General features: G+C 47.8%; 1 long non-coding RNA gene across 1 annotated transcript; it reads right to left on the reverse strand.

The window, feature by feature from the left end:
* Window positions 1-226: 226 nt before the first annotated feature.
* On the reverse strand, window positions 227-5193 carry LOC310712376. Its single transcript, XR_014528865.1, has 2 exons — window positions 4656-5193; window positions 227-504 (listed from the first exon to the last, which is right to left on the reverse strand). It is a non-coding gene; the product is annotated as an uncharacterized lncRNA (long non-coding RNA).
* Window positions 5194-12603: the final 7410 nt, after the last annotated feature.

Raw genomic sequence — 12603 nt, forward strand, 5'->3', positions numbered from 1 at the left:
CAGTACCCATCTCTTGATGTGCAAAGCCCCCCCCCACTAAATCTACCAGAAAGAAAATTCATATCACCTGATATCACCTCAAATGCAGTCCTATGCAGTTCACATCTTCTGTTGGTCCTTGAGTGAAGCGCATAGACATTTCATGGTGTGTGTGTGTGTGTGTGTGTGTGTGTGTGTGTGTGTGTGAGAACCAGCCTGTAGCACATCTCTTTTTTCCTTTTTGGGGGGACCGATTCAAAAGGGCATGACATCAGAGGAGAATTTCTCTGTGTGTGAGGGTAGGATGGAGAGAAGGGGAGAACTTTTAGGATATGCACGCCGTGTCACACATCTTCAAGGGTTTTGTAGCTCATAACTTCTTGCCTTAAACATAATCACAGTTAAGATTATATACAGACATATGAATATGAGCCCCGCTCCGACTGCCAGGTGGGACAAGAGCTGCGCTGTCCGGGAATGCTGCCGAGCGACTGTTCCGTTTCCAACAAGGTTGGCATCGCGAGTCTGGGGAAGAAGAGAGAAAACCCATGAAAAAAATGCAACTAGAGACCTTGTCCGGAATGCAGGAATGGCTTGGTAGCTAGCAAACAATCCTTTTGTCTCAGGCTGTGAGGCACTAACCAATAGCCAACAAATTATCTTTGTGATTATATGAACTTGCTGTTCCAAAACATATCTTTTGTAATGTTTCCATAAACCTGTAGGCTGGTTTATCGGGTTCCCATATTTCAAAAAAGGATACCCCCCAAAACTGTTGAGCCTTTTAAAGGAAATAAATGTGACTGACTTACCTAAGATCCCAGGACAAAGCTCTGTATTTCGGAAATCCCCACCCCACCCCACGGGACATCAATTCTGCCTTTGAAATCCTGGTAATGTCCAAACAACTGGCAGACTAATTCTTTTAGAATTAGTTAGCTTAATCATAGTTACTATCTCGATCCATTCAGATTGCAGTAGCAGATCTGCTTCCCTCACAGTTTTTAGCTGTTATAATCTTAGCAGCAGTTATAAGGTGGAACACTATTTCTTGATCGTTTCCCAGAATAGCATCATTTAGATAACCAAGCGGGGATGTTTTAGGTTCCAAGGGCATATGATATCCTAACGTATTGGAAATGGATATGGACATGCATGGATTTCCAGAATATTTCTATCTGAGAGCAGTTCCAAAAGATATGTATGTGATCTCCTTCATTTAATCTACATCTCCAACAAGAGATGTCGGAGATGTTTTAAACTGTTCTTAACATTGTGCTTTCATTGTTGTAACCCATTCCAAGACCTTAGGGTAAAAAGCACATAATAAAATAAATTATAGTTGTAGCTAAACAAGCTATAGCTTAGGGCCCCACTCTCTTGACCCGCCCCCCCCCATTAAAGAAAACAACAACCTGGATGTACATTTTCAAAATATAAGATAAAAAACAAATGCAATAAAACCTGCATACAGCAACAGTGTTTTGTTTTGTGTAGGCTCCTATGATGTAAGTAATGAGCCCCGCCTGCTAGCCTGCTCCCTAAAATATCACTGGTTTGCTCATTTCTATATATAGAGTGCCTACATTCTGCACGGACTGGTTGCATGGCAACAGGTGCAAATGGCTTTAGAGACCTATGAGGTCCATAAATTACCATATAGCATATATTCTACGCAAAAAAACAGCAACAATTTGTTGTTGACAAAGGACAGCTGGACATAGAAAGGGCCCTATTACCTTCAGTAGCTTAGGGCCTCATCAAATCTCAATCCAGCCCTGGTAGTAGTAGTAATCACCAGTGGCGTAGCGTGGATTGTCAGCACCCGGGGCAAGGCAAGTAATTTGCGCCCCCTAACCCGTGGATTTGCGCCCCTTAACCTGTGGATTTGCGCCCCCTAACCCTAACCCCCAGATGTTGCGCCCGGTGCGGCCGGCCCCCCCTGCACCCCCCACGCTACGCCACTGGTAATCACAAACAGAATCACAATTAATAATAATTTGCACCTACCAATAATTTAGGGGAAGAGTCATTGCTCCATGGCAGTGCATCTGCTTGGCATACAGAAGGTCCCAGGTCCAGTCCCTGGCATCTCCAGGTGGGGCTGTGATAGACCCTGAAACCCTGGAGAGCCTCTGGCAGTCAGTATTGGGAATACTGAGCTGGATAAACCAATGGTCTGACTCGGACAAGGCAGTTTCCTATGTTCCTAACCAGATGGTTTAAGACTGGAAGCGAGCAGAGCACAACAAGACTCAGAGCTTGGGCTGTATGCTCTGACTGAGTCTCAGAATTGGAAACTCCTTTGGGTTTCTGCAAACACAGTCTGCACACTCATGAGATCTATTCATCAGCAATTTGGACATTATTGACTTATTCAGAGTAATAATGTGTTGTAAACATAATCTGCCCTTCTTCCCTTACGGGGTATCCAAGAGCTTGTATAGAGTCCTTAAGTGAGTTCCCTATCGGTAGGAGAAAATAACAGAGGCCAACCAGAGAATATTGAGAAGCAAAGCAGCTAGTAAGCCTGATCTTTATTAAAGCTGTTGCAACAGGGTGCTCCCCTCACATGCAGGAAAGGAGGAGGACCCAGAGAAAAGGTGTGCCTGCCCTTATATAGACATTTTAAGTTCTCTGCCCTAGAGCTCAAGACCACCGCTCCATACATCATACATACATCACAGAAGGGGTGTAACCCAAGACCACCCCCCAAAAAACCTCATGCCTACATCACAGAAAAGGCGGTCTACAGCAGAAATTTGAATGTTGTTGTTTTTCCTGTCTGCCTTATCTGATTGCCTTTCCTGGTTGTCTGCCCATTCCTTTGAGATGGTGATTACCCAATTCTTGAGACAATGGAGAGGCTCCCTCACCCCCTCCCTCCTTGCAGAGAAAACATTTGGTCAGTTTGGGAGTCAAAATGGTTTCAGGTCGGTCTTCCTGTTCTGCTCCAGACATGTGGTCCACATATCTATGTACGTGCTTGGTTGGTACATTCATGAACATTTATTATATATATAAGACCTTAAATTTTTTATTACACGATGTATGGATTATCTAATTAATTAATCCTCCCCCGAGTCTGCTGTGCCTTTTATTCTCCAAGTATGATATCAACCCACTATTCCAGTTGTAAATGGGGTTACTGAAGTTTGCCAGTTATAAAAAAAAGGCTCCTGACTTTGCTTGGCCGGATAATCTGAAGAGGCAACTCCTCCCCCCCCCAAGTCACATCAGTTTGAAACGGCTGAGATTTATGCCGCCACAAACTTGGTTGCACCATCAGCCACAAGCTTATCTGGATTGCCACAATGATCAAACATACCCATCAGTTGTGCAACAATGCTACTGCTAGTAATATCAGTCAAGGCGCTATGCTTCTACAACCAGCGTTGATTTACCAGTTCAAACAGGCCATCTGCTATCTGTTTCCAAGGACTATCAAGGTAAGGGTCTTGTGATTAAAAGTTCCTTCCATTGTGTCGATCTATTTGCTCTGCAGTGCAGCATAGGTTAAGATTTTGTTCTTCCTATCAGTTGCAATACCCAGCCGCTATTCCTTTGAACCCCAGTAGGGCAACACAGACACATATTAAGTGATAATGTTCCACAGTCTGCATTAGGTTATTTGGTGGTGGCAGCAGCAGCAGGAGTAATAATAATAATAATAATAATAATAATAATAATAATAATAATACCACCTTACCCATTTGGCTGGGCTGCCCCAGCCAACTCATATAAAAACGCCAAACATTAAAAACATGCTGATACAGGACTGCTTTCAGATGTCTTACGAATCATCTATAACATGATGCTAAGTGGAGAACCAACCAGCCGCTGCTGCAAAGATGGAAGGAAAGGGTGCAATTTTTGTTACTGTTTTGAAAGGATGTTCAGGTTGTTCAGTGCACAGCAGCTGCAATCCACCACTCCACCACCACTTGGGGAAATGGGCATCTGATTCGGCCAGCTGATTCCCAGCTGCAGTAAACGACTCCATCCATATCAGCAAAACTCAGGCAAAGCTACCACCCAAAAGAACGCTTAGATGTTAGAATTTAGTGGTGGCCCAGCCTAAACTTGGAAGGAGGCTCTAGTTCATTGCTCTTCAACCTTAGGTGCCCATATATTGGTGGATTACAGTTCCCATCATCCTTGACCATTGACTAAGCTGGCTGTGGTTGATGGGAGTTGTAGTCCAACGACATCTGGGGACCCAAGGTTGAAGACTACTGCGGTCTAGTCCACGAAAATGGACGCCACCAACCCATACCCACCTGTTCATCTTTAAGTTGCCAGGAGACTCTCTTTCTGATTTCCTGCTCCTCCAGAAGCTACTCTGGAAGAGTAAACATGCACCTTCGCAAGCCTGCTCTGTCTGCAAACACCACCCACTCTGTGCATTATAGTGCTTTCGCCTTCATTGACTCCCCAGCCTGTAGCACAACACAACAGTCCTTGACATTGTGGGGAAAGGGCTCATAGTGAAAGCCACAAGCTTCGACTCTTCCACCCAGAGCACCAGTTTTGGCCCAACCAGTGCAAGCCCTGAAGTCTCCTAATACACAGTTCTCAAGAGGCAAAAGTTAAGTGGGGCATGCCATCTCTGCTCCCTTGTATTCTAGCACTGCATAATGCCCTCCCACATTCACTTTCCCTCTCTTGTTTCTCACCTTTATAGAGAAAATCAAGGCAGCGATGCCCAGAGGTAGGCAGCAGCATAGCATGGTGAAGATAGAGTAGTACAGGTGATCAGGCTCATTGGTGGGCTGAGGAGGCACAATGAAGATGGCCTGCGGGGTTTGATCCGAACCTTGGTAGCCTCCTGAATCTGGTGGGCCATAATAAGCTTGGTAAAGAGGTGGCATAGAGGGAGCTGACCCATAGCCCGGGGCAGGTGGAGGCTGACCAGGAGGTGCCAGCGGATCAGCCTCTGACTCAAAGGGCTGGTTTTCAGAGAAAGGTGGTGGAGCCTGAGGGTCAGGCCAGTTGCTGGACTTCTTCTCATAGTTTGGGTCACTCATTTTGCCAGTCTATTGCCCTCTTTCCCCTCCAGCTCTTCCCAGTTCTCCAAGTACAGTTTCTCTGCCTTTCTCAGTTCTTCACGTTCCTCCTTGCTGGCCACCCCGACTTGCTGCTGGGTATCTTCTTCTCTTCTTCTCACCTCCTCCAATCCTCTCTGTGCCTTTTGCCTTCCTCCTCTCGTGGCACCCAACCAATCCCTCTGAATCTTCTCTATGGCTGGACTCTTGCCTTATAATGCTGGTTGGTCTGCCCGTCTGCTTAATGAACGATTTACTGATTGCCCTGGCTCTCGGACAGGATGACTTCATGGTGTCTCGGAGCCTAGGCGGATGTGTGGGTGGAATAAGGCAGAGAACAAGCAACCCACAAAGACAGAGAGACAGACTCACGTACTGTGATATGGGTGAAGACTTATTGAAGTAGGGCACTGTGAACGGATGGGCTCCTTCATACATAGATACAAACACACTCTTCCCCATTTTACAGCTGAAAATAAGAACAGGAATCTATTCCTTGAGCTCCTGCAGGTGTTTCTTGAGCATTCATCCTGATTGGGTTATGCAGAGGTTAGTCTATGAGTATTTGTCTTGATTTGTTTGCGGGAAGATTAGACAGCAGTGTGCAGTGATGCTGATTTGCTTGCAAAGTGGTTATGCATCTCCCCGGTTGTGCTGGTCCCGGGGGTAAGGTACCTTGGGTGTAGCAGAGTCCACACGAAGAGGGGCAAGGTCCGAGGCAGAGAGCCGGGCGGGGAACAGGAACGCTGGAACAAGAGGCTGTGCAGGGAGCAGGAACACCGGATGGTCGGGAACAGGAGGCCGAGCAGGGAACAGGAGTACCGTATAGTCAGGAACAGGAGGCCGAGCAGGGATCAGGAACACAGGCAGGTCCGAAGCCAACAACGACGTTGCTCCCGCAACCTGGGGCCGGGCTGACTGGGCTTTTATCCTCTTCTAAGGTCAGGGGCGGTCCCGACCCCCAGGAGCCCCGCCTCCTCTGGCCTTAAGGCGAGCACTCCTCCTGGGGGCAACCAGTTCCCTTCGCCTCTCTGCCCTAAGCCTCTGCAGATCAGGAGAGGCCGAAGGGTTACTGGGCCCTGGAGGAGGCTCACCTGTGGCCACTGAGTCGTCAAGCCTCTCTGGGGCCAGAAGGGTTTCACCTGGGGCCAGCTCCTGATGCACTGCCACAGGTGCAGGTTCTTCAGCATCTAGGCCTTGCCCCAGTTCAGCCGGCCCTGGAGGCGGGGACTCTTGTGCAGGCTGGGATTCCTCTGTTTCATCCTCCGAATCGGAATCCCAGGCCATCACACCGGTGATCATTTATTCCTTGGGGAAAACCACTCTTTAGGGCTCAAGGAGAGCACACAGCAAATTCAGGTTTTCTTGCATTGACGTTTGCTCTGATTTAGCGCTTAAGAGGGGGGTTTTGTCTGAAAAGGACGGTGGCAAGGGGGAAGACTGCTCAGAGCTTGCTTTCCAGGCACAGGACAAGTGGAAGCATGGATGAACCCCATAGCTAACAGCCAGAGCCAGTCCTGCTAAGTAGCATCACCACCATCTGAAAGAGGGAATTGTGTGGCCACATTGACAACTGAAGATGCATCTAGGAAGAGGGTGGTGGCGGCTTTTCCCCACCTCAACTGGCTGGAAGTCACATCATCCTAGGAAGAACAATATACTGGTGTTGGGGGCAGGGGCAGATGAAGGCGGGTGCAGTGGGGGTGGTCTGCACCGGGTGCCTTCACTAAGGGGAGTGACATTTGGCGCGCTTTGTTGTTGTTTAGTCATTTAGTTGTGTCCGACTCTTTGTGACCCATGGACAAGAGTACGCCAGGTACTCCTGTCTTCCACTGCCTCCCGCAGTTTGGTCAAACTCATGTTCGTAGCTTCGAGAACACTGTCCAACCATCTCGTCCTCTGTCGTCCCCTTCTCCTTGTGCCCTCCATCTTCCCCAACATCAGGGTCTTTTCCAGGGAGTCTTCTCTTCTCATGAGGTGGCCAAAGTATTGGAGCCTCAGCTTCATGATCTGTCCTTCCAGTGAGCACTCAGGGCTGATTTCCTTCAGAATGGATAGGTTTGATCTTCTTGCAGTCCGTGGGACTCTCAAGAGTCTCCTCCAGCTGTCTGCCCACATTTCCCAAGCCTACCTTGAGCCGTTGGAGGTGTGTGGGAGGAGCTGTGCTGCTTTGCCGGCGGCATTTTCGCCTTCCTCCTTCATTTGGGAGTTGCGGGTGGGTGGCGCGCTGAATGTTCACCATTGGCGGCTCGCTCTGCCCCCAGCTGTAGGGTGCGCATGCCACTCCATGCATCTGAGCGGCTCTCCTGCCCCTGGGAGGGCACCCTCTGCCCCCAGCACCCCTCGGGAGTGCACCCACCCTAGGCAGTGTGGGCATATGCTCTGCCGCTGGTTGGGGGTTAGTTTCAGGAGTGAGTTGGGCTGATGCTGGGAACTGAAAGCAGACACAGAGGTGCTTGGCCTTGTCTGTAGGCTGAATCCCAAAGTGGTAGCCTGGGGTGCGGGGTTCCATGGAAAGCGAATGGGGAGGCAAGGCCCATTGGAGTATTAATGCTGTGAGCCCTACGCGCACACACACACACACACACACACACACACACACGACTCAATAAAACCATATATCCTAAAGACACCACAGTCTCCACTGACTGTCATTCCAAGGAAACCAAACCCGGGGAAAAGTGCTTGGAATTCCTGGAATCTCTCACCACTTGGAGACTGGGGTGCAGGCAACATCACTGACAGTCTAAGGAGGCCACCAGGTCCCCTTTCAGAGCCTCTGTTTATTCCTGATCATTAGATGTTTCTTAAACCTCTCCAGCGTTTCCTGTATTACCGTAATTGACTCTGCAATAGAAAACACTGAGAGGACAATCCTTTGGATTCAGCATCTAACGGGATTCAGATTTCAAATGTACTCCTAAGGCAGCCAAATACAGGTTGTGGCCAAACGGAATAAAATAGCATAATAATATACATAAGAATTATGTATAAAATTAAAAACCTTGCCCTATGCAATATATAAAACAAGCCTGGAAGGGGAATCAAGGCAACAAATATGACAAGCGTTCTCTCTTGTGCTTGCAAACGGCAAATGATATGTAATTGATTATGTTTCCCCCACCCCTCCATTTTCATGGTGTTTTCTTTTGAAACGAATGAAGTGGAATCCAGCCAAAAACCACATTAACCTTCCAAGCCGCATTGCGTTGCTGACTCATGGGCATTTAATTTTTTCTTGATACCTAAATGCATTGGTCTCTGATGAATTTCATTTTAGTTTCTGCCCAGTTTCCCACTCCATCTAGGCCATTCGGGATATTATTCCTGTCTTGCTAGCTAGCCCTCCCAGGTATGTCTCACCTGTGCATTTGAGACAGAGTACTTCCATCCCTTCATTTAAACCAGGGCTAGGGGAGCTGTGGTCCTCCAGATGCTGCTCCCATCAGACCCATGGACTTGACAAATTCAAATCAGGGCCACAATACTGGGGAAGGGAAGGGGGGGATTAACCCTTTGTTCCCTGCACCATTGTCCTGATTTGAGTTTTCCTCCTGGAGCAGCAGAGTGGATGGTTCAGTGTGAACCCACCACTGCTATAGTGTCAGACACATATTGCAGAATATACTCACAAACCCCAGCACCACCACTAGTCTGGAGGGGTTCCCTGAGTAGTTAGAACTGGGTTAGCATACGGTTGAGGCAAGTCTTCCCTTGTTGGCAGCGAAAAATAACAGCATCAACAAAATGAAAGCAAAGCAAAGAGAGTCGAGTTGTTCAGCTGGTGCAGAATTGGAAATTTACTGGAGCAAATAAAAATGCCTTGCACATCTCGGTATGCATCTTGGAGCCAAACTAGACATTTCTTTAATTGAATGGTTTGCAGTCATGTCTGGTTTTTTTTTTAAATTTTTTAAAAAAACAGGGCCTGGGGACAATATCAAGGGTGACAGTAGCATGCAGGCAGGAATGGAAGAGGTTGAGCTCTTCCCTTCCCAGGTGTGATCCTGGTGATATTTTGCATTAGGAGAGAGAAAAAAGAAACTTCTAGCTTGAAATTCACTCTCTCTTGACATTTCATGGTGATGAAACTGCGGACAGTGATTGGCTGAAGCTTCTCCAATGATCACAAAGGGTCAGGACACACCTGGAGAAGAGAAGACTGATAGCCATCTTCAAGTGTCTGAAGGACTGTCATATGGAAAACACAGCAAGATTGTTTTCTGCTCCTCCAGAGGATTCAAATTGCAAGAAAGGATTGAAGTTATAAGAAAGGAGATTCCGACTGAACATTAGGAAGAACTTTCTGATAGTAAGAGCTGTTTGACAGTGAACTATCTTGAAAGGTGGTGGATTCTCCTTCGTTGGAGGTTTTCAGACAGAGGTTATGTGGCCATCTGTCAGGGATCATTTAGCTGTGGTTCCTGCATTGCAGGGGATTTGATTTGACCTGATGACCTTTGGTCAGCTTTACAATTATGATTCCCCTGAAGTTGCCTGAAAGACAGTGTTTTGAAGTTCTTACAGTCTTCTGCTGTTCATCAAACCTCAGGGTTCCATCCTCTCCCCCATGCTTTTTAACATCTACATGCAGCCGCTAGGAGAGATCATCAGGGGGTTTGGCTGGGTGTCCATCAATATGCGGATGATACCCAGCTCTGCCTCTCTTTCAAATCGGAACCAGTGAAGGTGGTGAAGGTCCTATGTGCGTGTCTCGAGGCCATTGGAGGATGGATGGCGGCTACCAGATTGAGGTTGAATCCTGACAAGACAGAAGTACTGTTTTTGGGGGGACGAGGGCGAGTGGGTGTGGAGGACTCCCTGGTCCTGAATGGGGTAAATGTGCCCATGAAGGACCAGCTGCGCAGCCTGGGAGTCATTTTGGACTCACAGCTGTCCATGGAGGTGCAGGTCCATTCTGTGTTCAGGGCAGCTGTCTACCAGCTCCATCTTGTATGCAGGCTGAGACCCTACCTGCCCACAGACTGTCTCGCCAGAGTTGTGCATGCTCTGGTTATCTCCCACTTGGACTACTGCAATGCGCTCTACGTGGGGCTACCTTTGAAGGTGACCCGGAAACTACAACTAATCCATAATGCAGCAGCTAGACTAGTGACCGGGAGTGGCTGCCGAGATCACATAACACTGGTCTTGAAAGACCTACATTGGCTCCCAGTACGTTTCTGAGCACAATTCAAAGGGTTCAGGCCCAGTATACCTGAAGGAATGTTTCCCCACCCATTGTTCAGCCTGGACACTGTCCAGCACCAAGGGCCTTTTGGTGGTTCTCTCACTTTGAGAAGTGAAGCCACAGGGAACCAGGCAGAGGGCCTTCTCAGTAGTGGCGCCCACCCTGTGGAATGTCCTCCCATCAGATGTCAAGGAAATAAATAACTATCTGACTTTTAGAAGACATCTGAAGGCAGCCCTGTTTAGAGAAGTTTTAAAAGACTAATGTTTTAATGTATTTTTAATGTTATACGGAAATCGCAGGGTGAGCAAGCAATGTGTACCAGCCTGCACCAACAGAAGGATTCAAAAGGCATGGCATCAGACCAGGATAACTGGTCCATCTTTTCAGATATTAATGCTGTGCAATGCATCTTCAGGAAATGTCAGCTACTGAGCAAAGATCAGAGAGGAACAGCAAGGAAAGATACAGAGTTAGGAATCCAATCCCTACCAGGAGAGCTGTTTGAGCCAAGAGGGGTGTCAAGTGAGAGTTTTGCTGAGCAGCCAAGCTGTTTTCAGTGGTATTTGCTTCGCGTGTCTGTGCAGAAAAAGAGAGAAGCAACGGATTAGTGGAAAAATGCAAAACATTGCGTGCATGCAGAAGTGGGTGGTCCTCCTGAGAAGTTGAGAAACAGTCGCCTCTGTGTTAGCCAACAAAGATTCCTGTTGGATGCCAAAGCCCCATGACCCAGTCACTCTCTATGTGATGAAATAAGCAGGCAAGACAGCAGAAGAAAGGGGGTTTTGGGGGTTGAAATAGGCCACAACTATTTGATACAGTTGTGAAAGGTTTGGCAAAGCTATTGGGTAAATCCATTTAATTATTTCCAGCCCATCTGCTGGGAGTGTATCTAAGGGGAAACCACAAATGGGGGAGGCCTATGACCTACATCAAATAGGGGAACACCACTCCCCCCAAGGGATCCCCCTGGAGGAGTTATATGGCCCTGGCCTCTGTCTAGGCGTCGGACAGAAGCAACTCCTCGTGGATTCCTTTAATGAGATACCCATAAGCAAGGAGGGGTAGGCAGAAGCTACGAACTCCTCCAGCAGGGAATCATTATCATTATCATTATCATCAGTGGCATTTGGGATAATGTTGCAGTAGTGGAGTCAGCATGCACTTCTCTGCTGTGGCTGCTGGCTGGTTGTCTGCTAGCATAGATCCAGCCTGTGGAGGGGAATATTTGGTCCTCCAGCTGCTGAACTCCAGTTCCCATCATCCCCAGCCAGCAGAGCTAGTGGCCAGGAATGATGGGATTTGTAGTCCAGCAACAACTGAGTAGTCACAAGTTGCACACTCCTGATAGAGATAGATGGCTTTCATTCACTCTGACTGCAATGTTTAAAAAATGAAAGAGGTCACACTTGAGTATAACGTTGTCCTGACTCCCGCTTGGACTATGACAACAGAGGCAAGAGCAAGGAAGAGATCTTTATTGACATAGGGGGTCCGGCTCAGCAATGGTGTTGAGTCAAAGCAGCCTTTACGCTCAGGCTAGGTGACAGGATAGGTGAGATTAGCCAGGTTAGAAGCTGTGATTTCAGCTTACAGAGCCCAAGATCAGGGCAAGGAGTTCACAACTGTGCAGAAGCAATGGAGTAATCCCAGTGGGTTGACACACCCACCTGCCAAGCTTCTGAAGAAAGGGCAAGGCGAGCCTACTCGTGCAACTCTTGTGCCTTGCAAGACAGATGAGTCATTGCAATGGGTCCTGGGTGACTAGGCTGTGCCCCTCCTCTTCTGACTGTGGGTCTTCCAGCCCTGGTGAGATTGTGTGTAGACAGTGAGATCAGGAGGAAATTAAATGCATACTGTACTGATTGGCAATTGCATCCTTAACGCTGGCAGTTCACTAGTATTGGTTTCAAGGGGATCTGTTCTGTTGCTTAATGTTATGTACTGAATTGAATAGGATCCAAAATGCAGCAGTCTGATTGGTCCTAGAACAATAGGATCCAGAATGCAGCAGTCTGATTGGTCCGCAGGAGCCACCCAATCCAACTCCAGGTGGAAGTGAATCCTCAACCTGATTTGCCTACAGGAGAATCCCAGAATTAGCCAATCACGTGGGGCCCATTGTGTAAATAATGTATATAAAGCAGACATTTCGGGGGAACTTCCATTCCTCACTACTATGAGCTGAATAAAGAGCATGAAATCCACACTAGACTCTGAGTATATTTCACTTAATGTGTCATGTTTAATGACATCACTAGGGTCCCCCTCCGTGACATCTCCAGGGCCCTCCCTCCAGATGTCAGCTTTGGGCTGTGAAATCTCAGAGTCTGGAATGTCCCTGGCTTGGCAACCCCACAGCGCAGGTCCCAGGTCATCCTCCTGTTC

Source organism: Podarcis liolepis, assembly GCF_965112155.1.
Source record: "Podarcis liolepis genome assembly, chromosome: 7".
Lineage (NCBI taxonomy): Eukaryota > Metazoa > Chordata > Lepidosauria > Squamata > Lacertidae > Podarcis > Podarcis liolepis.